The sequence below is a fragment of the Eupeodes corollae genome, chromosome 2 (genome assembly GCF_945859685.1).
Source record: "Eupeodes corollae chromosome 2, idEupCoro1.1, whole genome shotgun sequence".
Classification (NCBI taxonomy): domain Eukaryota; kingdom Metazoa; phylum Arthropoda; class Insecta; order Diptera; family Syrphidae; genus Eupeodes; species Eupeodes corollae.
This window is the reverse complement of record NC_079148.1, coordinates 99538511-99547857: the sequence shown is the minus strand read 5'-3', so window position 1 is coordinate 99547857 and position 9347 is coordinate 99538511. Positions and strand designations below refer to the sequence as shown.

Sequence of the window (9347 nt, the reverse complement as noted above, 5' to 3'; positions counted from 1 at the left end):
AATTGAACAATAAAACAATATTAAAACTTCGTAAAAAATTACTTCCGACTCAAATAGCTTTTTAAAAATTAAAAATATTGTCTTTAAACTATTTTTGTTTCACAGAAAATATTGTTTTCGATATTCAGTAGTTTTTTTTTTAATAAAAATCGTCCGTTTTTTTCTTAAAATATAAAATCTAAAAGAAATAGTACGCAAATTTGGTAAAAATTGATGTTCGGTTATTGATATCTCTTAAATTAATACCATTCATCTAATTTGTAAAAATTTAAGAAATGCTTCTAAAATTGGTAACAATATTTTTCGACTAAAAATCTACTTAAAAAATCTACTACTACTTCTTTATATGAAAAATATTGTTGGTAATTTTAATTTCTTTAAGAATACTTCAACTAACAACTTTTTTAAACCTAACACGAAAAACTAGAAACTGTTAAGCAAGACAAATCGACAGACGGGATGGGAATTCATCAGTGTGGGTCGCATCCCAGCCTCTTTTTTCTTTTTGAAAAAACTACCTCACATAAGAATACACCTTACTGGATATATATATTTTTTGTTTGGAAAATAATGCTTTTACATGTTAAAAAACTAAAAAACAACTTATATACTTATGGATTTTACTGATGGCTATAATCGGAATCTAAAATGCTTGTTGGTTCAAGCCTTAGTTTGCAGAATGCGTCAACGTTTGACAAATTGGTTTCATTTCGATTTTATGATGGATTAAAAATGTAGATGTCTGCAGTTGCATTTTGAAGCTCTTTTTTTAAAGACTTTGTTTTAAAGAAAATTATTCTTTTGGCAACACTGAAACGAATCTTATATAATTTGAATTTAATTTGAGTTTTGTTTTCAAAAATAAAGTTTTTAAAATGCTGTATTAAATCAGTAAGTACATAGGTAGAAAAAGGGTATGAAGCCCTAATGCTTCTAATTTATTAGCAATAAAAAAAAACATCAGTCATCTTTAAATAAGTTGACTGACACAATAAATAATTTGAGCCAATACAAAATAAATAAATAAGGTGCATTTGTATTTTATGAAACTACACAAAAACTGAAAATGGAAGAGATATGAACGTACTTATTTTTGCCCTAATGTGAACTCCACTAAAATATTATTAATTGTCAACGAAAAGGGAAAATAATGTGCAATAACAAACAAAAAAAACGCATTCCAGTGGTAGTCCAGTCAGTGCCAGACCACTCGAATTAAATTTTCTTTCTCTTTGTTTGGAAGCTCATTTATTGAACACCAAACAGAACAGCTCATCAATTCAGTAGCCATTGCCATTGCAGAGCCATCAGCTTACAAACAAAATGTAAGCACTGGCACTCACAAGTTGCAAATTTAAAACGAGATAGACCGAGACCATTGTCAAAATCACATGGAAGTATTTTTAGTTTTCTATTTTCTCGTTAACTTGGCGATAGTCACTATAGATTTCGCTCTCCAACTCTTTGTGATAACTCAAGGCTTTCAGATAAGTCTTCGATAAAGTAATTAAGTAATTTATATAAATAATAGAACACATTAAAAGTCAGAAGTTATTCCACAAAAGTTGTGAGTTCAAAAACAGTTTGTTGGTTGCAAAAGCAAACTATCGAGTAAAATAATCTTTACATGCAACTTATTTCGAGAGTGAGTAATATTTTTAAAACAATTCGATTATTGCATAAAATGAGTTCTTCCGCGTCTGCTGCTGCTCTTGTGCCAAAAGTAAAATTGAATAATGGATATGAAATGCCGGTTCTTGGTTTAGGGACCTATGAGGTAAGCAAATGTTTTATTTGTATTTTTAAACAATTAATTAAATTTAGTGTAAAATAATTTGTACAGTCATTCGTTCCATTCATTAAACACGATTATCTATTATCTTTTGCTTTTCCTTATCTACCGCGTTTTTGTCATTTGTGTTCGTGAAGCTTTTGACAGCAGCAGCTGTCGATGACATTTTATTGTTCTATAAGCTTTCAGAGATATTTAGGTAGTTCCAGTAAAAAAAAAGCTCTTTTCTGTAATAGGGTAAATACGGCTTAGTTTGACTTTATAATAGTATGGATTTATCTGAAGTAGTATTTAAAATGGTTAAAGGGTCCAGTTATATCTATCATTGGTTTGAATCATTTAAAATGTTGTTGCAAGAATTAAAAGCAATTAAGAGAGTGAAATTTGTTTTGCCTGTTGCCAATAATGTTGATGAGTAGTAGACTAGAACTTTTCGTTTAGGGGCCAGTTATAACTATCATAGAAATCGATCTGAAATTTTTTTTGAATGGATATTTGACGGTGTTTCCCTTTGATTAGAATTGAAAATTATATACTGATCGATCGGAAAATACACATAGAATTTTTGTTGAGAAAAAAGTTTAATTCTATAGTTATTTTTCTCTTAAAATGTAGCTGATACTTTTATGTCCTTAAGTGAAATGAATCGTTCCAATGATTCGTGTTCCCATTTCACACAATTCCAATGACACTGTTAGTAAAAACTTTTCGGTGGATTTCAATCAGGAATTTTTTTTTCAATGACAGACGTTTTTAATGATAGCTATAAACGACTTGTCCAAAAAATTCCAATGTTTGTTTGCCATGATGATAACCAATAGACAGCTATAACTAGGGCCTTGGTTCATATTTTACTTCATACTGTGGAACAAAGTGTTCCCTTTGTATATTAATTTGAATATATATACAAAGAAATAAATATATATAAAAATATATATACAAATATATATACAAAGGTGTTCCATGTTCTTTGTTTTCCATCTTTCAGTTTTGCATTTAATGATCAACGTAGGGCCGGTTATAGCTATCAGAAAAACTTGAAACAGGAGGAATATGAAATGTTTTACTGATGAACGTTTATAGCAATCAGGAAATTTACGTCATTAAATTAAATGTCACTTTGAAGTTTCTATTTGAATTTTACGATCACCAATTCAGGTTTAATAATTCCATAACCATAAACTTACCAGTTTTGGGAAGCCAAGGCAAGGGATATATACACCTAGCATTTATTCGTGCTATTCTGTCTGCATACTTTTTGATCGTATTTGGCATAAAGAAACCCATGGTTTTTTACTTGCAGTATAAGCCGGGTTTCGAACTCTTTTTTTGTATTCAATTTTCTTTATTTTGTTAGGAAAATGTTGTTTTCTTTCGATCATAACATCGAGCTTCGCGCCTCGAGACAGTTTTTTTATTACTGTTGCTTTCATCAATGTGTTTCCCCTTGATTAGAAAAGAAAATTATGTATTGATCGATTGGAAATCACACAAATAATTTTTTTTGAGAAAAAAAGTGTAATTGCGCATTTATTTTTCTCTAAAAATGTATCTTTCTATTTTCCAGAGGAAAATTAATTTTCCTGAACAGCTGATCCTTTTATGTTCAAAAGTAAAACGAATCGTTCCACTAATTTGTGTTCCAATTTCACACAATTCCAATGAGAAATTTCTGTCAGTAAAAATTTGTCGGTGGATTTCAATCAGGAAATTTTTTTCAATGACAGAAATTTCTAATGATAAGCGACCTGCCAACAAATTCCTGTTTGTTTTTAACGATGAAAACCAATTATAACTGAAACTGGCACCGTAATGGTGTGATCGGAACAATGCAGAATTGGAACAGTAAAACTAAATGGAATTTGTTTGGCTTTTGGCAGTCAGCTGTTCAGTAAAATGAAATTTCATCACTAAACAAATTAAAATCGATTTATAAATTAAATACAACTTAAAATGCATTGTTTCTTTTTGAAAAAATACTTGAATATAGGATTCCTATAATTGCATCAATGTTTTGCTAGAAATAAATCTGTAACATGTTCAAAAACTGAAATTTTACTGATGGATTTTACTAATAGCTTTAACCGGCCCCTTAAACTTAAATGTTGAATTCCAATCAGGAAATGCTTAATACCGATTGGGAAATTTTTGTCAAAAGACAGAAATTATCAATAGAAGCTGTAACCAACCTGTCAAAAAATTCCAATAATTGGTTTCAATGACGAAAACCGATGATAGCTATAAACTTGGCTCCTAAGGCACTAGTTATAGCTACCCTTGGTTTTCATCATTGAAAACAAACATTGGAATTTTTTTGACTGGTCGTTTATAGCTATCATTAAAAACCGACAAATTTTTACTTACAGAAATCTGTCGGTTCGGTTTCAAGAAACGAAACCAGGCCGAGAAGAGAACGAAAAGTTTTTTGTGACCAGGAGCCTATTTCTCAAAACAACTTATTAACATTTCTTTTGCACGTATCGAAATTTTTCCTCAATTTGGAAAGTATTGTCATCAGAACTATATCTTTCCAGATTTGCAATTTTTATATTTTTTTCGAATTTCTGTTAGATTGAAAAGTGTAATATGCAAAGACTATGCAAATAATTAAGCTGTTTTGTTCCTCAAAAATTGTAAATATTAATACTGCAAGCGATCACTTTTCAAATTTATATCGGGCAAGTACAGACGACATAAGGGAATTGAAGGTAATGCAAACCCCTGATATTTGATTGGCTAGGTGCCAAAAAATGTTCTTTCAATTAAGCAACTTTATTGGAAAGCTGACTGGAAATTTAAGCAAGAAAAATATCCCTAACTATCAAAATCAAGTGAACTTGTGTCTAAATGACAGCTGATCAAATTTTATTCATTCATCTGAAACCTGAACTTTATAAATCTGTGATTTTTTTATTTAGTGCACGATTCCATTTAAAAGGAATATGTACATAATATTTAATAACAACAGAAAAAAGAAATCGTAATGGACTTTTAGCTTGCCTAAGGAGTGTTTTATAGACAATAATTTTGTTAATAGTTTTTCCACGATTAACTGAAAATAGATTATAGTGAAGTAAAATTCTGAGTTTAAAATTTAGGACACTAGGTACTTCAAAAACTCACTTGTTGCTTCGTCTAAAAATGTACGTTCCAAAAATGCAATTGAGTGTAAATGACGTCATTCCTTGAACGTACATTTTGACCAAATCAACTAGTTAGGTTTTCAAGTGTCACAAACTTCAAACTCAGAATTTTACTTCCCTAACTTCTACCTTCAGTTTACCGTGCAAAAACTACCAACAACATTATTGTCTACAAAACAGTCCTCAGGCAAACTTCAAGTCCATCCCAATTTGTGTTTCGTATTGTGAAGAAATATTACTTATTTCGTTTCCAATTTGACGAGAAACTCTTTTACACAAAATATTAATTAAAATTCTGCGAAAAATAAATAAATCGTAGACGAATAAAGTTCATCTTTCAGTTAATTAAAAAAACATGATCGATTGTCATTCTGATATAAGTTGAGTTGACTTGAAAGTTAGGGTTTCCAATAAAGTTGCCTTAATTGGAAGGCAATTTTTTGGCAGCTGGCCAATCAGATACTAGATAATAGCTTTACTGTCCCTTATGTCACCTGAACCTAACCCAATGTTATAACTAGTGAACTAGTGACAATAGCGAAGATGAAGATGTTTATCAATTAAGCAATAGCTATCAATTTCTTTCAATCTTTAATTTGCAGTTGATGAGTTAGCAATAGCTAAAAAAGAATTACAAAATGTAAATTTTAATATAGATGATGTGTTGCTCCGTACGGTTTTTATCCGTGAGCTATTAATAGTAAACTAATAAAATTAGCTAAAGCTTACACACTGGACGGAGACGAGTTTTTCCGTACGGACTATTTAAAACAGCGGTCTAAACGACTGAAAGACCTCTTTCACACGAAACGGTTTCGTCCGTACGGTTAAAATCGGTACGATTTTTTTCCGTACGGACTTTGTTTTCACACATAACGTACTTTCCCCGTGAATCGTCTACATTTGGTTATATTTTAGATATTTTTATTAATACAAGTGACCACAAAAACGTACGGCAGACGAATAAAAGTCGTCTTTTGTGAAAGCTTTAGTTAATTTTATTAGTTTACTATCAATGGCTCACGGATAAAAACCGTACGGACGAACCCGTCTCGTGTGGAAGAGGCCAAATATACGGCGACCGTGCCGTCGTCGCCGTCTATCAATGGCGTACGTGACTACGCGAACGCATTCACAAAAGACGTTTTTATTCGTCTGCCGTCCGTTTTGGTGGTCACTTGTACTTGAGTTAAAATGAAAAAATATCTAAAATATAACTAAACGTAGACGATTCACGGGAAATATACGTTATGTGTGAAAACAAAGTCCGTATGGAAAAAAAATCTTACTGATTTGAACCGTACGGACGAAACAGTCTCGTGTGAAAGAGGCCTAGACGTGATAACAATTGAACACCGACATTTTGTGATTTAAAGCCCTTAGACATTTTCATGAAATATAACAACAAGTTTACCTTTGTAACTTAACAATTTGTGTGTTTCAATTTATTTTACTTTTAACTTTTTTTTAAAAATAGAAAAACCCAAACATTAACATAGTATAGTATCCTTTTCGTAATGGTAAGGGTGTAGGACTGTCATGCCGAAGGTCTTGGGCTCAATCCCTGACTGTGCCACATTAAGTTTTTTTCCCGTCTTAGATTTGGCACATAAACTGCATGTCCCTATACCATCCTTGATAACAGTACTCATACACAGGAATAGTTTAGAGTTGTAAGTCACTAGGTCCTGGTTTTTCCGTGTTGTTGCTTCATCTTATTTTTTTATAAACATTAACAGAAATTATGAATCAACTTTTGTATTTTTAAGAGCGCCTACTACAACCGGGTTTTTCATTACTTTACATATTTTTCTACATATTTAATTTTGTTTATGTTTATTTTTTGTTTTGAATAATTTATACTTTTTAGTCAAAAGACAACGAAGGTGAACTAGCAGTTAAGCACGCCATAGACGTTGGCTATCGTCATTTTGACACCGCATATTTTTATCAAAACGAAGCCGAAGTGGGAAAGGCCATAAGAGATAAAATTGCAGAAGGTGTCGTCAAAAGGGAAGACATTTTCATTGTTACCAAGGTAAGTTACAATAAAATTACAAATTCATAGACATGAATATATGAAGGGTGTTTTTGTGGAGGTAACTTTAATTAAAAACAAATTTTGTTAGTTTGGCATTTTAACATGAATAAATTGACTAATGAAAAACGCTTCGAAATTCTTCAAATTTATTTTGAAAATCATGTTCTTTTAGTTTCATAAGCGGTGAAGCTGAGTTGTGGTTAAATGGTTAAGTCACTCCATACTTGGAGGAATGATAATCGTTACAAACACACAAGAATTCGCTGTTTGGTAATCTTTATAAGTTTGTGGAAAAATTGGTCCATACTCTTTTAAAAACAATGCTGGCCAAAGCGTTACAGTCAATGGTGAGCGCTATAAAACCATTATAGTCGATATAAGACCACATATAAGTCAGCGGTCATATGCGAGAATTCATATTTTAATTATAAGGCCAGAATATTATCTTTCGAATAAAGTAAAGTTTAATTTAAAAAAATCGTCTTTGTTTTATTCAATTTTAAAGTTCTATACCTCTAAAAAACACCCTTTACATGCATTTATGTATTTTCCTATACCCATAATAAAAATCAAAACTTTAAATTTCTTTTTTATTTCTTGTTTGTAAGCTTTGGAATATTCATCATGCCCCTGAAAAGGTTGAAGCCGCTTGTCAAAAGTCTTGTGATAAACTCGGCCTTGGCTACATTGATTTGTATTTGATTCACATTCCAGTTGGATATGTTTATGTCGATGAGGAAACTCTATTACCAAAAGATTCAGAAGGCAAATTACGTTTATCGTAAGTGAACTATAACTACTTAATGTATTGTTACTTCTTTTTTGTTAATCATAAAAATAAACTTTCTTAACAAAATAGTGACGTTGACTACTTGGATACCTACAAAGAAATGGAAAAACTCGTGAAGAAGGGTTTAGTTCGCAGCATTGGCGTGTCGAACTTTAATAGTGAGCAGATTCAACGGGTTTTGGATAATTGTGAAGTCAAACCAGTAACGAATCAGGTAAACGAATTGCATTGATAGCTTAGTTTGGTAACTTTGGAAATTTGAATTTGTTTGTTGTTTGAGTCCTAACGTATGCAATTTATTGCAAGGAAGAGTTTATTGTATAAAGATTGGTAGTTTCCCACATTAGCTGTTTTATAGATCTAAGCACAGCTTTTGGAACTTGCCTTCAAGAAGCAATGTTGCAACCTCTAAGGTCTTTTGATGTTTGATGTAACGCGATTCAGGAATAAAGCAAATTTCTATTTCTTAAAACGTACTTTCAGTTTAATTAGGATCAACTTCTTCTTTCAAAAGTATAAAAGTAGCAGATCTTAACGAAAATCAGCTAATCGTATCTCACCATCTATCTGTCTTGAACAGTGTGCATCGTAAGCTTAGTTTCAGAACATGCTATGTACATTAATTTAAAAAAAAGACCTAGAAGTTCTTGAAAATGAAAACACAACATTCAATTAAACTCAACAAACAAAACTCTTAGTTGCTTCTATATAATTAACTTATTTATCATTTAACTAAGGTTGAATGTCATCCAGGCTTGAATCAAAAGAAATTGAAAGAGTTTTGCAAGGAACGTGGCATGACTTTACTACTACTGTCCACTTGGTCGTCCCAAACCAACAGAGAAAACACCAGACTTTTATTATTCCGAAAAAACCAAGGCCATTGCCGATAAGTACAATAAGACACCGGCACAAATTGTTCTTCGTTTTATGGTAAATATTAAAAACAAAATTATTTTACATTTTGTATTCATTTATATTTTTACTCAAACATTTATAGATTGATATTGGAACAATTCCTATTCCAAAATCTGCCAATAAGGAGAGGATCAGTGAAAACTTTAATGTATTTGATTTTAAGTTGTCTCCGGAGGATATTGCCGTAATGGAAAGTTTTAACACTGGCAATCGATTGGTTCCATTTGCACTGATCAAAGAAGGCAATCATAAATACTATCCATTTAATATTGAATTTTAAAAAATACTGAAAACAATGTGCTAATAATGTGCTATACTCTTATGAATATATTTTAATTTCTGAATACAAGTTTTTTAATAATTACATCGACGGATACAACATAAAGGAAGCAAAATGATAATAAATAACAACAATTTACGTAAAGCGCCATCCATTACGTTGGTTTTATTTTCAAATTTATTTCTTCTCAAGTTAAAGGTTGAAGATTAAAAAGTTACCTTTTTTACGTCATATTATAATTGAATATATCATTAATATTTTTAATTTGATTAGGTACTTGTACATATATATTTATGCAAGGTGCTATAATTTCTGACACTAGTTTAGTTTGATTCAGAATGTTGAATCATAGAATTAATGGGGAAAATTCCATTAACTATTTA

At 31.0% G+C, this 9347-nt stretch overlaps 1 pseudogene; it reads left to right on the top strand.

The window, feature by feature from the left end:
• The first annotated feature begins 1203 nt into the window (after nucleotides 1–1203).
• LOC129948343 (1,5-anhydro-D-fructose reductase-like) lies at nucleotides 1204–9033 on the top strand (annotated as a pseudogene).
• The last annotated feature ends 314 nt before the right edge of the window (nucleotides 9034–9347 follow it).